Below are 14,854 nucleotides of genomic sequence, written 5' to 3'. Positions count from 1 at the left end.
ACCTCATATGGGATGAGCTATATTTTAAACCCAGTTATTTCTCTCTCAAATGAATCACAAAAGACTCAATTAGCAAAGCAGCTTTAGCTAAGTGAAATAGTTTGCTCTGCTATCCAAGACCGTTTAGGCGCGACTTGCACATCTTCAATCTACAATAAATCATAAAAATAAAAATGTAAATCACCAATGTGAAGAAAATAGATAGAAGATGTAAGGCTATGGTACTATGCATAGCACATATTGGTCTGTACTATCGATAAATATTTCCATTTTCAAAGTATAAACAATTGATCAAATTTACATTGGTCCGTACTATCGAACTGCTTAACATAATTTTCATATGAAAATATATTGGTAGATTAAATTTTACATTTTTGAGAATATTTTTTACTAATTTTTAGATAGGTAGAAAATCACTTGATCTAAAGATTCTAGACCATTCAAAAGTAGTGATATTCTACCTATCTAAAAAAATAGTAAAAAAGTTCTAAAAAGTGTAAAATTCAGTCTGCAAGTACATTTTGATATGGAAATCACGTTGAACGGTTCAGATCAATTGTTTGGACCTTAAAAATAAGATATTGATCCATAGTTCAGCATCTACCAGGCTGCATCTCTTGAACTTTCTCCCCAACCCAATCCAAGTGCTCCATTTCTTTCTCAGTCATTTCTATTTGTCACTTTTTTTTAAATGTCCCTTAATTCTAGTGCAGATGACGATCCTATAGTCGAACAGGCTGGAAAGCAAACTGATGCTTAGTATAATTTGATTTGTTATTAATTGCAAGTTAACCATGCTGCTCCTACTAATTAAGTGAATTTTTGAACCCTACTAGGTAAATATTGTACATGCTAATTTGTTCTTTCGGCAAAAGCAAAGAACAAAGAACATCAACAAAAGAAATACATCACAGTACCAATAAAGAAGAAATGTACAATAAACCAAAAATAGTTTTTTGACCTAGCAACAAAAATAATATTCTTCTTGTAAGAGGCCACATATTAATAATCATAATAAGAGATCTCTTGTGAATATTAACTCAGTTGGGTGCGTGGTTTGAGCCCCACTTTACTCAAATTGAAGAAATACGTACGTAAATTTTCTGAGCTCCAATCTTTTCTTCACAGCTGCTGCCTCATCATATAATATTGGCTTGATACAAATATATAATGTTTAACTATGCTCGAAAAATATAAATGATCTCATATAGAAATTATTAAAAAAAACACCTACAGCAAAAGAGCTGGAACAGCCTAGTACTGTCGTTAAATCTGTCGTCAGAGATAATTAAGATACCTGAGATTTGCCAATAGCCATATGGAAGAAAAAAAATTATATAATCTATATACCCTCCAACTCTTCTATATATTTCTTCTAAAAAGAAAATTAATCTGAAGCAAAAGATATTAAAAAATTAAAGAATGCTTATTTCTCTTCTCTCTGTCCATCAATGACACTATTAGGCCACCCTCTGTTCATCTTGTGATTTACCTCAAATATTCAAATGTGTGGCTCTAGCAAGTTACAAGTGCAGGTTTCATCAGAAATTAAACTTAAATGTCGTACTTACTTTTGTCTCAATATTGTAATTGAAAACGCAAATCAAATTTCAACGGATTTGCATTTTATATTACAATATTGTGAGGAAAGTAATTACGCGTTTTAAATTACAATATTGAGACGATGATTACTTCATTAGCAATTACTAGTAACTTCATTAGATTTTTTTTCCTTCTTTTGTTTATAACATTAATAATCCAATCTGGTTTAAAAAGTGTAAAACTTTTTTGCATCATTTAGTTGTTACCTCAATTCTCTAATATTGATTATGTTGATAATTAGTAGAAATATAGAATATAAAATTTGAAAAGGGAAAATCGCTATGTATGATAGCTTTCGCTATACGTACGCTATTCACAATAGTTTTTTTTTTGTCTTCCCGCTATGCCACTATAATCACTATTTAGAACCTTGGTATTGTGTTATGTTCAACCTGCTATATATTCTTTAAATTGAAAACTATTAATTTGTGTAAAGTAAAATATATTTTCATCTTCATTCATTCATCCTCAAAATCTTTACAAAAACCAAACTATAGATTAAAAAAAATTTAAAAGAGTTGCGTAGAGAATATGTGCAGAGGTATTATTGGGATTTTTGTTTTCCTTCTAGCTAGTTTTGAATGGTAAGTAGAAACTGACCAGATTGGACTGGTAGCTGCGAAGTAGAAAGCGACTATTTTTGTTTTCCTTCTAAACGTGAAGATTGGATTGGAGATGACTAGCTATGAATGTTTGCACATGGAATCGGAATTATAGCTCATTTTACACTGAACGCACTTATGGAGTCTTTTGAATATGGCATATATAATAGGTCTAAATTCAGAATATGAAAGCTAGAGATGACTGGCTATATATGAAATTATGAGAATGGTACTACTCAACTGAGAATATCCCTATAGAATCAACAAGCAAAATAATATCATTACGACACAGGTATGGAAGTTATCTTAATTAATTACTTAAAAGTAAGATTTAAATAACAAAGAAGCGGGGATTAATGAATCTTTTGAGTACCGTTGACGGTGATCAAGTCTAGTGCCCAATGAGGTGGTACAAGTGTATGAAATTAGAGTGGTACAAGCCTTGACCTTCTCTGTGGATCTATGGTGTAATTATGGCACATTTGGTACTCACACATTTGATGATCCATTTGATATCAAAAGGGAACCTAAAGGGAACAAATACACTAGTTAACTTAGGGGTGTTCATTGAGTTGGTTTGGATAAAACCAAATTAAAATGGCCAAATCAAAATTTTATTCGGTTTTCAAAAATCAAACCGAACCAAAAAACCGAAGTAAATTTTCGGTTTGTTTGGTTGAACTGAAATGGAAGAGATTAAATTTCAAAAGGTAAAACTCAATACATACACAAATACATTTAATAATCATAGAAATAAATATCAAGATATATATCAGTTGAATTGAAATAAGAGAGATTAAACCGGACCAAAGTAATTCAAAAATTCAACCAAACCGAACCATTTATTCCAAAAAATTTCTATTCTGCATTGAGCAGTACGTGAACACCCCTAGCATAACTTTATTGATTGTTTTGTTCTTATTTGATTTATTACATTTTTTGAATAATTTCAGGTTATTTGAGAGGGCCTTGTCTTATGTTTAAAAGGATTATGGCATAAATACATAGAGTTTGAATATTCTCGTAAACAGTGGCACCGGCTTGTTAATATTTACATTCTCATCCTCAAATTCCCTACTACGTAGAATGATATTAGGAAATGTATATACATAAAATGATATGTACTTTTGAGGAATGTTCATTTTGTGAAAACTATATTGTGTTCTCATTAGACACAAGTGATTAGAGTTAGAATTCGAGAGCAGTGTGATGAACAATAGGAGGAACAAATTTGGAGGTCTGAGCTCTAGAGTTTAGGTTTTAGGGTTTGGGGTTTAGGGAATGCTCATGCTAGTAATGATTGTTTGTAATTTTCAAAAACTAGCAACCAATGGTTTCTTCTCCCCTTTTATTATTATTATTATTATTATTATTATTATTATTATTATTGTTAAAACCCCTACTCATATAAACTGAATCCAGTTGAACTAACAAAAGAAATATGATAGAATGGAGATACCTCAGGTTTTTGTATAATTTTTTTATTAATTTGTTTATAATTCAAATTATATTTATGGGCTACAACACTTGAGTTAATTCAAATTTTGTATGAATTTTGTGTTCTTTAAATTGTTTGCAGGATAAAGAGCAGGTAGCATCTTCGCATCCGTCAACTCCTATCAAATAATCTTTGTTTTGAAATGGATATATGAGGCAATTAGTGGCTTCTTATATTTTTGTATTTTTTATCTTGATAGATCTAATAGACTAGGTTGTAGCTTAGATGGAATTTGATGAAATATATTTTTGTTTTGGAGATGATTTAACAAATAGAAGTGTTATTTAAAAGTTGTGTCAATTTGCGCTTTCTAACATTACAGTTTTGACTTTGTACAGCGCACAGGCTATAGAACCAAAACAGCATTTCATATGCTTAGTGCGCTGCATGAAGCCCAAACTGCTCTATTAAGATATTAACCCAGATTTGTGCTGGGTTTGTAATATCCTTGCATTTGATTTTTAACTATTGGTAATTAAATAATAATAACTCAAGAAAGCAATTAGCACATCGAATCTAACAGGACTAAAGTTCCCAAAAAAATTTAACATTAAAATATCAGAAGTATCTTAGGTTAAATTTTACATGATAGTTTATCGTAACAAATTTTAAATTGGGTATTCAAAATCAATAATTTGAAATTACTTTTGTAATTGGGATATCACTTCTCTCCCAATTAGTATGAGACACAATTAATTCTTTAATTGGAGGTTGTGCTGTTTAAATCAGTAGAAATAAAACCCAAATAATGTTGTTGTGCTGCTCAAATGAAATTAGCCAAAATGTACTCAAGTTCATTAAGTGAAGTAGCTCAATTTTCGTTTTTGCTTGATCATTTCGTGTTGAATATATTTCATCTGATTTTTGCATCTCAAATTGCTAAAAAGTGTAAATCATCTTGCTTAGATAATTAAAAACAAGCTTTAACATATTTTGTAAATAAAAAAAAATAAAGGTCCTTTCTGCAATTTTTTATTTTTGCCCACCTAAATCACATGCATATCTAATATGGAATAAATAAAGTGTTTTTACATTGATATTTAAAAAACACTTTAGTCTTCACCCCTACACGGCTACACCTTTTCTTTTTTTTTTTTTTTTTTCAAACCTGAACGTGGTGCTTTTGTTTGACTACAATAAGGCATCCTTTTGACTGTTATTACAATAGCCACGTGTCAATCACGTTACAGCAACCAGCTTGCATTTTAGTTTTTAAGCTTCATCAATTAGCCTTGTGTTTTAAGAGTTGAGAATCTTTATTGGGCCTTGATTCACAATCAGGCCACCGGCCCACTGTCAGAGGAGAGAAAGGAAATCATATCACCTAAGATGCATTATTTTTTGGGATTGTTTTGGATTATGATCAGACGGTCTGGATTGAAACTCCAACAATGATGTGATGCAGAGGATCCAGACTCAAAGATAGTAGGTGCATCCCCACACAAATCCGCCACTGTTTTTGAATAATTATTGAATTTGGAATTTTGATCATCCAATTGGAAGCTGATTCACTTCAATTAATTTGAAAATTCAAAAAATTGTTTAAAAAATCATATCATTTTTCAGCTGTTACTTTGAACAATTCGTTATTTCAACATATATACTACAAAACATAAATTACCACAACTGCTATCCAAATTTTACATATAATACATATTTAGTGGATCCCTTCCTCTTCTCTTTCAATCCTTTTTTCTGCCTCTATGACCTAAGCACCTTTGTTTGTACTGAGTTCAACTCCTTGGTAACATCTTTGATAGAAATGCGCTCTTTTGGCGACTCTTTAGAGCACAGAAGCCCACATTGAATCACTGAAACCAAACAACTATAGACATTTTCAGGTGCATACAGATTGTCTTCTCCATCAGTTTCAGAAAATAATTTGGGGTCGACTATGTCCATGACTTGGTTAGGGAAAGCCATCTCAACTTGCTTCTGAAGGCTTAAACCATCTCTGATTCTCTCATCGGTTGGACTAACTCCAGTGAAAATCTCAAGCAGAAGAACACCGTAGCTGTAGACGTCTCCTTCTACCGATGGCCGACCACCCATCCCATACTCTAGACAATGAAAAGTTAATAGTTACAGCCCGAAATTTAGTACAAAAGCATACTAAAAAAAGTACTACTCAAATAATAAGCTTTGTTATATATACCTGGAGGAATGTAGCCAATAGAACCTTTGATTCCAACAGTGCTCGACATTGATTGAGAAGGCATGGTATCAGGATGAACAAAAAACCTTGCTAATCCAAAATCACTCACATGTGCCGTCATGTCATCATCCAAAAGTACATTACTAGGTTTGAGATCACAATGCACGATTGGTGCAGGTAAATGGTAATGGAGATAATCTAGTGCTGTCGCCACATCAAATGCAATGTTCAATCTCTGGATGAAGCTAAGGCTTCTGAATGGCCGATCCGTACATGCATTTGGATGCAGCCATGTGGCAAAGCTACCATTTGGCATGAACTCAAAAACCAAAGCCTTGAAATCATTACCTTGGTGGTCTATGCTAGAACACAAACTCAACACTTTTATAAGGTTCCGGTGTCTCACATTTTTTAATGCCTCGCATTCAGAAAAGAAACTTCTAGAAGCACTGTGTTTCTTAAGATTTAGCACCTTCACCGCAACGGTTGTCACATTCTCAAAGCTCATAACGGCTTTGTAAACTTCTCCAAATGAACCTTTTCCGATTAGATTATTCGGGGAGAAATTTTCAGTAGCTCTAAGAAGGTCGTTGTATGAAATAGGCTCTAACCCATATTTCAAACCTCTATTAGATTGTGGTTTGTTTTGAGGGTTCTTTCTAGTATAATAAATCACTACCAAGCAAATTATTGCAGTTATACAAATAAAAGAACTAACAATAGACGGTATGAGCACCATGTTTCTTCGGAAGTTATTTTTCTGTGTGGAAGGTTGTGAAATGCAGTGTGACAAATGCATTTGAGGTACACCACCGCAAAGCTTTGGATTTCCTCTGACATCTAGACCACTGATATTCTTGAAAATTCTTTCTTTTGGTAATTCCCCCTCGAAATTATTGAAAGAAATATTCAAATACTGTAAGTTCATTGTGGCCAGGAATTCAGGGACTCGACCAGAGAATGAGTTGTTAGAGACATCAAGGATTTGCAGCCCTGTTAGTTTGCTCAAGCTGGATGGAATTGTTCCTCTTAACAGATTGCTATCAAGATAAAGGGATTGAAGTACCTGGCATCCACCAATTGTGCTAGGAATCTCTCCACTTAACTTGTTATTCGAGAGATGAATTGATTGTAGGTTTTTCAAGTTACCAATTTCTGGTGACAAGATGCCAGTTAGATAATTGTGTGACAAGTCCAAACTAATGGAAAGAGAAGGAAGACCCATGATTTCTTTGGGAATTTCACCTACCAACTTATTATTTGAAATATTCAGGAGTTCTAATAATTTCATGCCACTTAACTCTGGTGGTATACTTCCTTCTAATGCATTATTATCTAGATATAGCTGTGTCATTTGGGTGAGGTTGGCAAGAGTTTCCGGGATTTGACCTGAAATCATGTTACCACTCAGATCTAATATTCCCAATTTGTAAAGATTACCAATTTCTACCGGAATGCTGCCACTGAGAAGCATTCCGCCTAGGGCAAGGGTGTTTAAGTTACTGAGTTTTCGGAGCTCTGCTGGTATGGTTCCTGAAATTTGTTATTACACAGTAAGAGTTGAAGAAGACTATTAGAAAGGTTTGTTATAGAACTAGGTAACACTCCTCGTAGTTGGTTGTTGTGAAGGTCTAAAATTTCTAACAGAGTACTATTTGTCAAAGCATCCATGAAACTCCAGTCAAGTGGTATCTTGGCTTCTAGTTGATTAAAACCAAAAAGAACTCTTTGAAGATTTTGTAAGGCTCCCAAGCTAGATGGTATCACACCAGTGAAGTAATTATAACTTAATTCAACTTTAATAAGAGCAGAACAATTGGATATGGATGGTGGAATCTGTCCTTTGAGTTGATTGTAATAGAGAAATAGATATTTCAAGTTTGGTAAAGCATTGCACATATCGAAAGGGAGAGTTCCATCCAGCTGGTTATAACTAAGTGCCAAATTATACAATGCTGATAGGTTGTAAAGAGAGAGTGGTATTTCGCCTGAAATGTTGTTCTGATAAATGTTAAAAAATTGGAGGTTTTGAAGCTTCCCGAGTTCATCAGGGATGAATCCACTTAACATATTTTCAGAAAGATTAATATCTATTAAAATTTGAAGATTACTAAAGGTATGTGGGATGGAACCATAGAATTTATTTTTGTTAAGAGAAAGTTGCAGTAAGTTAGTAAGGTTGCCCAAGTTAGATGGGATGTGACCACTAATGCTATTTTGTTTAAGATAGAGACGTGATAGTTTGGTAAGGTTACCTAAGGTAGGTGGGATGGAACCTATGATGTTATTATTGGAGAGATAAAGTTCTGATAGATTAGTAAGTTTGCCTAAATCACCTGGAATACTGCCATCAAAAAGATTTTGGTGAAGATAAAGATAAATTAGGTTACTAAGGTTGCCCAAGGTGGAAGGAATTGATCCTGTGAGATTATTGCCATACAGTGATAATATTTGGAGCTGTGGAAGGAGGCCAAATTCCAATGGTATGCCTCCTGTGAGGAAGTTATTCGCCATACTGATTTTTTTCAGTTCTTTGCATTGTGCTAAGTTAGATGGAATGGTTCCATGGAGATTATTATTTCTCAAAGAAATAGCTTCTAGATTTGAACAATTACTTAGAGTAGATGGAATGCTACCATCTAGAAAATTCACACTCAAGTTGACAAAATGTAGCCTACCCAAGTTTCCAATCTCTACTGGGATACTTCCTCTCAGCTGGTTATCAGAGAGACTCATCCTTTGGAGAAATGTGAGGTTTGCTAGAGATGGAGATATATAACCTGACAAGTTTTGGGAGTCGAGAACGAGAGCAGTCACTCTATCAGGATGGTGCTGGCCACACAAGATCCCTTGCCATTGACAGTGGTGCAGTGACTCGTTCCATGAGGAGAGGACTCCAAATGGGTCATCATTTATTTGGGACTTGAAGGAGAGAAGTGCTGATAGATCAGTTTTACTATTGGTTACTATGGAAGCGAGAGTGAAGGAGGATAAGGTTAAGAGAATTAAGAGGAGGTGAATAGTGAGCACGCTTTCCATGATTTTTGTCATGAGTGTCATGGGTTACTCTCTCACAGAGTGCTCCTCTTATAATGAAAGGGAGATGTATGGTTTGAGAGAAGTTGACCTCAATGTTCTCTCTCATGAGTCATAGTGCTCACTCACCACAATATTTTCCCTAATGACTCGTTATAGTACTGACGTACTACAATAGTGATCCATCCGGACTTTGTACATTAAATTCCAATGCTAACTTAAAAGCAATTGACATGTGCGGTAACAAGAGAAGTCATTTTTTCTTCTATGCTCTAATTAACCTTTTACTATTGTGCATGGTGCTGGCTCCTGAATGAATTTATAGGGTTTTGAATAAAAATGAATGCGAATTGTATCATAAACAGTCGTGCACACCATTAATTAAGTGACAAGCTATGAAAATTTTCTAATCTATATGTTTACCATTAATCTAATTTTAATTATATTTTTTTTCCTTTTCTGATAAGTTAATAACTTAAGGAAAAAAATAATATGCATATCAAAATGGATTGTATTGAGAATAATATGCTATGAAAATAATATGCTTATTCATCGGATAGAAGTAAATGGATTGTATTGAGACTCTTGATTAATATCAAAATTAAGAATGATTACAAACCTGTATTTTGTGTTGACCTGCAAAGGCCTTGCAAAAATCCAAAAAAAATATTTTTACCATTTAAAAAAAAAATCCTTTTAACCATTTTTTTTTAATTTTGTTTTTATCAGGTTCGCAAGTTTATACTACCGAACCAGAAGGAAGGTTCCTATAAAAGATTAAAATAGATTAATTTAAGGATTTGGTGATCTGGTGATCATTTATTTCTCTCCATGCAACTGCCATTACCCATTAATCTTTCTTTAATACATTTTTTATCTTTCTTGAAATAAATAAATAAATAAATAAAAATTGTAGTGGGGCTGGGGGCTCAACCCATGTAGTGGGGAACACGTATCCTCTGCATTAACTCAAAATAGAATCTTTTGACTAAATACATCTTGGTCATTTGATTTTAAATGGAATTAATCTGACCATCTGATTTTAACACAGTGATTCTTTAATATTAGTGCAGATATAGTCCGCATAGATTTTAAAGCGGATCGAATGGTCCAGATGTATTAACTCGAAAGATTCATTTTTGAGTTAATGCAGAGGATACAAATTCTGTAGTGGGGCCACACTTTTTAAAAAACAAAAGCCTTTTGCAGTGACCTTTGTTAAAAAAAAAAAAAAGTTGGCACGGCAAATTTAAACATGCGGACCTATTGTGGTCCAAAACGTACGAAACCAGTAATTTGATTTTGTAGGTTTAAAATACGGACATGATCTTTATTTTAATTCAATAAGAATAGACCGCATCTCTTAATTATGAATTTAGTCTAATTCAAGCTTTCTAAATTCTGTAATTTGCTACAAAATGGAGCTGCAATTTGAAGACAATATTTTCATCTAATTTTCATATTATGGAGAGATACTGTAACATCCCAATTTTCGTATATTTGGTTATTTTGTTTGACATAAAGTGAAACACGTAATTGAAGAAATTTTATAGTGTCGTTGTAACTTATTATTATTTATCTTGATTTGTAAGAATTGACTATTTGGAAGTTATTTGATTGTGTAGTCAAACTATGATTAGATAAATTTTCTATTAGCCTTGAAATATTTTTCAAACTTTCTAACAACATGTTAATTAGAAAGTTATTATGTTATAAACTAATTTGGACACTTAAAAAAAAAGAGTTTTGCACTAATCAACTAATTATTAACTATTAAGAATAACTAAAAGAATGTTATTTTAAAATTAAAATTTGTAGGTGAGGGACACCTGTCAGCCATCTTGAATACTTTTCACCTAACTCTATTAATTATATATGCCGCTGAAAATTTTCAATCCAATGTTTGAGGATTAAATATGAAAAGATATAGATTGTTGAACTTATTCAATTATAAAATTATATCCATATTAACCATTTCAAAATTTAAAATAATGGAGAGAGGCCATCTTAGAGCATCTACATCTCTGAAACTCTTGGAGTTTCTAATATGATGTGGCAGTTTCTAAACCAGTTTCAGGGATGCAGATAGGTTTCTTATTTAACAACTTTACTTCAAAGTTTTTTAATAAGAAACCGTTTATAAACTCTGACGTGGCCAAATAATTCGTTGAAATTCTTTTCTCCTGTAATTTATTTGCTAATGTGGCAATTAAGAAACTTTAATTTTAGTTTCAGAGATGTGAAGGTTTAGAAACTTTCAGAGACAAAATTTCTAAAAATTAGTTAACAGTTATTTAGAAACTCCAAGAGTTTCACAGATGTAGATGCTCTTATTTTATTCGTTATTTTTTTTTTTTTAGGGAATCGTTTTATCTCTCTGGGGATTATTTTCTTTTGCTCGGTCGATAAGGAAGAACCATTCATATTTTTATTGCGATCAGTCCAAGAAAAAGAAAAAGAAACAAAAAAAGGGATACAGCAAACGTGAGAAGGAAACAGAGCTGACTGCAGTTGATGGGTTTGCAATTGGTTGGTTTCTTGAGATCTATGGTTGGTTTCGGATCACTCAGATAGCTTGATTACGAACAACAGACTTGACTTCGAGCCCCATTTTGCCGTTGATAATAGGTGCAGATTTCGAGTTATTCTCAACTCCTTCCATCCCGCTTATTTGTTTCTTGGTTCTTTACTTGAGAATTGTGGTTGCTTGAGATTTGTTTGGCTTGCTTGTGATTTTTAATTGGTTGGTCAAGTATTATCAGAGATGTAACTTTTATTTATGGATGTGAAAATCAAGTTGACAAGGCCAAGTCAGAACGGTATTTGTCGGGTCCGAGCCAATTTTCATCTAAGTCTCACGCCCATTCAATTTTTTCATCAAAAGTCAGTTGAATTGGGTTGACTCGGCTGAGTTATCTTATTTTTGGTCCGAGTCAGGCCGACTTCTTTGGTTAGAATCAAGGTTGTTTTTTTTTGGAATCCCTCTCTGTGAATTGTTACGATACCCCTCCTCAGTACCTTGTTAGTTGTTACCAACATTACTCTGTTTTGAGATTATTTTTGAACTGACAGGAACCAAAGTGAGAATATTTTAGATAGAGGGGCATATTTGCAATTATGTAGATCCTTGGTATATTTCTCTGGTTATGCGGACCTCGGTGCAAAATTTGGAGAATTTAATTTAAAGGTGTCGACTTGAAATGAACGAAAGAAAATAATAAAAAGAAAATGGAAATGTTCTCTGACTTGTGCCGAAATACATGAGAATATGAAAAATTTAATTTGATTGGGCAAACTAATTGAGATGTATTTCACCAAAGAATTTAATGAAACAAAAATTTTAAACTAATTACTTGCAGTTAAAGGAAGAGGGAGTTAAGAAAAATACATTTGCACCTTTTCACTGTAAGGGTAGACAAAATTTACAATTTGAAGTACGCAAAAACTCAAATATATTGAAATTTAATCTTGTTTATCCAAATCTAGGAGACAGTATTTGCCCACCCCTGGTATACTGTAACTCCTCTGTGCAATATGTTGTTCTCAACAATAAATATCCCTGGCATACTGTAGCGCCGCCTTTGTGCAATATGTTGCACAAACAAAGAAATTCACAACTAAATATTATTCTCAATCGACAATAAATATGACTAATAAATTAAACCTAAAAAAATACAACTTCAACAAATAATTCAGCATTTCATCCATCCAAATGCAAAAATATTACACATAATAACACCGAGTAGAGGGCTGGGAAAGGATTTAGAAATATAAGGTTACTTAATTGTTCCGATTTTCCAAAAAACGGGGAACAACTTGAACTTATTCACGCTTAAATGATAAGTAATAGAATTTCCAAACTGGTGGGTTTATTATCCCAAAGTGCTTTGGACATAATTTTATTTAGATTTATATAAACAGACATTTTGTTTATATACATATCTTCAATTAATTTTATTGTCCCAGCGATTTCTAAAACAGTATCCATTCATAAACCCAAATAAGTAACAAAAATTATATACATGTCTTCAATTTTGTTTGTGTTCTTCCTCCTCCCTTTCACCTCTTCCGTGTTGTCTAATAAAGACAATGAAATTGTGCTCCTCAAAACGAAGAAGAAGCGCGCAACTAGGCAACCCTGACAGTCTTAGCGGGTGGGTCAAAAGATTCGACTACAATGTTCACCCACTATATTAGTGATCCATCCACTACATTAGTGCTCACTCACTACAATGTATTCCAACAATCATTCTTTGGTAGTCTAAGTCGTCTGACACTGACCATATTAATAAGTCATGAGAGTTATCAGAGCCTGATTATTCGATCCGAACCATAGGACATGCCCGACCCGATATCAAAACATGCAAGGAAGGGAAATGTTAACGTTGCATTGATTTATCACAGTGCTCATCCACTACAATAGTGGAATGGGTTTTTCTCTCACAGAGTGTTCGTCTCCTAGTTAAAGGGAGATGTATGGTTAGAAAGAAGTTGACCAAATATTTTCCTAATGAGTCGTTATTGTACTGACCTACTGCAATAGTGATCCATCGATCCGGACTTTGTATATTTTTTCTCCTATGCTCTAATTAACCTTTTAATGTTATCCATGGTGCTGGCACCTGAATAAATTTATAGGGTTTTGAACAAAAATGAATGCGAAATTGCATCATAAAGAGACGTGCACACATGCGCACACACCATTAATTAAGTGACAAGTTAAGATAATTTTCTAATCCATATGCTTATTACCATTAAGCTAATTTTTAATTTTAATTTTTGTACTTTTCTAATAAGCAAATAAATTAAGGAAAACAATAATATTCATATTGGCTTTATTCATCGGATGCAAGTCTGATAATGATCACGTAAACGAATTGTATTGAGACTCCTAATTAATATCAAAATTAAAATAATCCTGCACTAAATTTATGTTGCTAATGTAATTTTGCTCTTCTAGTTAGCTTGTTCTTGCAGGTTACAATTTTAAGAGATGGAAACCAAACTTGCTTCAGTATATTAGCAGTGAAATCAATAATGAAAAACAAGACAAGGATGAAGCAAGCATTTTACTTGATTTGACTAAAATTCTTCGAAGGAGAGTTGCATACAGCTGGAGAGTGAGACAAAGCAAATTTGCAAATAGCTGGAGATAATATATTTGACTGTATGTGAATTGTTTAGTTTATTTATAAATAATGCATGTGACTAGCTAGTATAGTAGTGCGTTGCTATAGTTTAGTTTTTCTATAAAAAGTGTTTTCTATTTGTAATACTTGTATTATATTATATAATTAGTGGATTATTTGTGTGTAATCTTTTGTCTTAATATATATATATTTTTTACTATTTTCTTATATATTTTTTTGCTACAAAACAAGTTTCTGTCAAAAAATAAATCTGAATTTCCAATCCGATTCTTCTAATTCCAGCAGATACATCTTTCCAATTCCGAGTTTGATCAGAAACCATGCTTTTATTCCAATTTTTTGTGCTCCATATATACTCATTCAATTTCATGTTTTTTTTTTGTTCTTTTGATGGTGTTATATTTTTAATTTATCAATAAAATGTAAGATTAGAAGTTTGCCCTATCTTATTTTTTTTTTAAACAAGGATTCCCAAATTGTCATCATCTTATTATCCTGTTATTTTTTTTTTTTCTTGGTAATATTGGTACTGTGTTTAATTAATATCTTTTCCATGTTATTTACTGGGGGTGGCAACGAGTTGTTAAAGTGGGTCAAACTCGATCAATGTTGTTAAAGTAATCCATCCACTACATTAGTGGTCAGTCAATACAATGCATTCCAACAATCATTTTTTGGTAGTATAAGTGGTCTGACACGTTAGTGGTCATGAGAGCTACCGGAGACTGATTATTAGATCCGAACCCTAGCTAGGACATGCCCAACCCGTTATCAAAACATGCAAGGACTTGGAAGTATAATTTCGTGGGGT

The 14,854-nt window shown here is 33.0% G+C and overlaps 1 long non-coding RNA gene and 1 pseudogene across 2 annotated transcripts in view; one reads left to right on the top strand and one right to left on the bottom strand.

Moving 5' to 3' along the window:
• LOC144548987 (uncharacterized) overlaps window positions 1-14,854 on the top strand; it is a 50,460-nt gene that overhangs the window by 33,070 nt on the left and 2,536 nt on the right. The gene's annotated exons all lie outside the window — the stretch shown is intronic.
• Window positions 5,320-8,934, bottom strand: LOC144548982 (uncharacterized; annotated as a pseudogene).

This window comes from Carex rostrata, chromosome 34 (genome assembly GCF_964058835.1).
Source record: "Carex rostrata chromosome 34, lpCarRost1.2, whole genome shotgun sequence".
In the NCBI taxonomy this organism is placed as follows: Eukaryota; Viridiplantae; Streptophyta; class Magnoliopsida; order Poales; family Cyperaceae; genus Carex; species Carex rostrata.
Note: the sequence above shows the minus strand (reverse complement) of the source record. Positions and strands in the feature narration are given on the sequence as shown.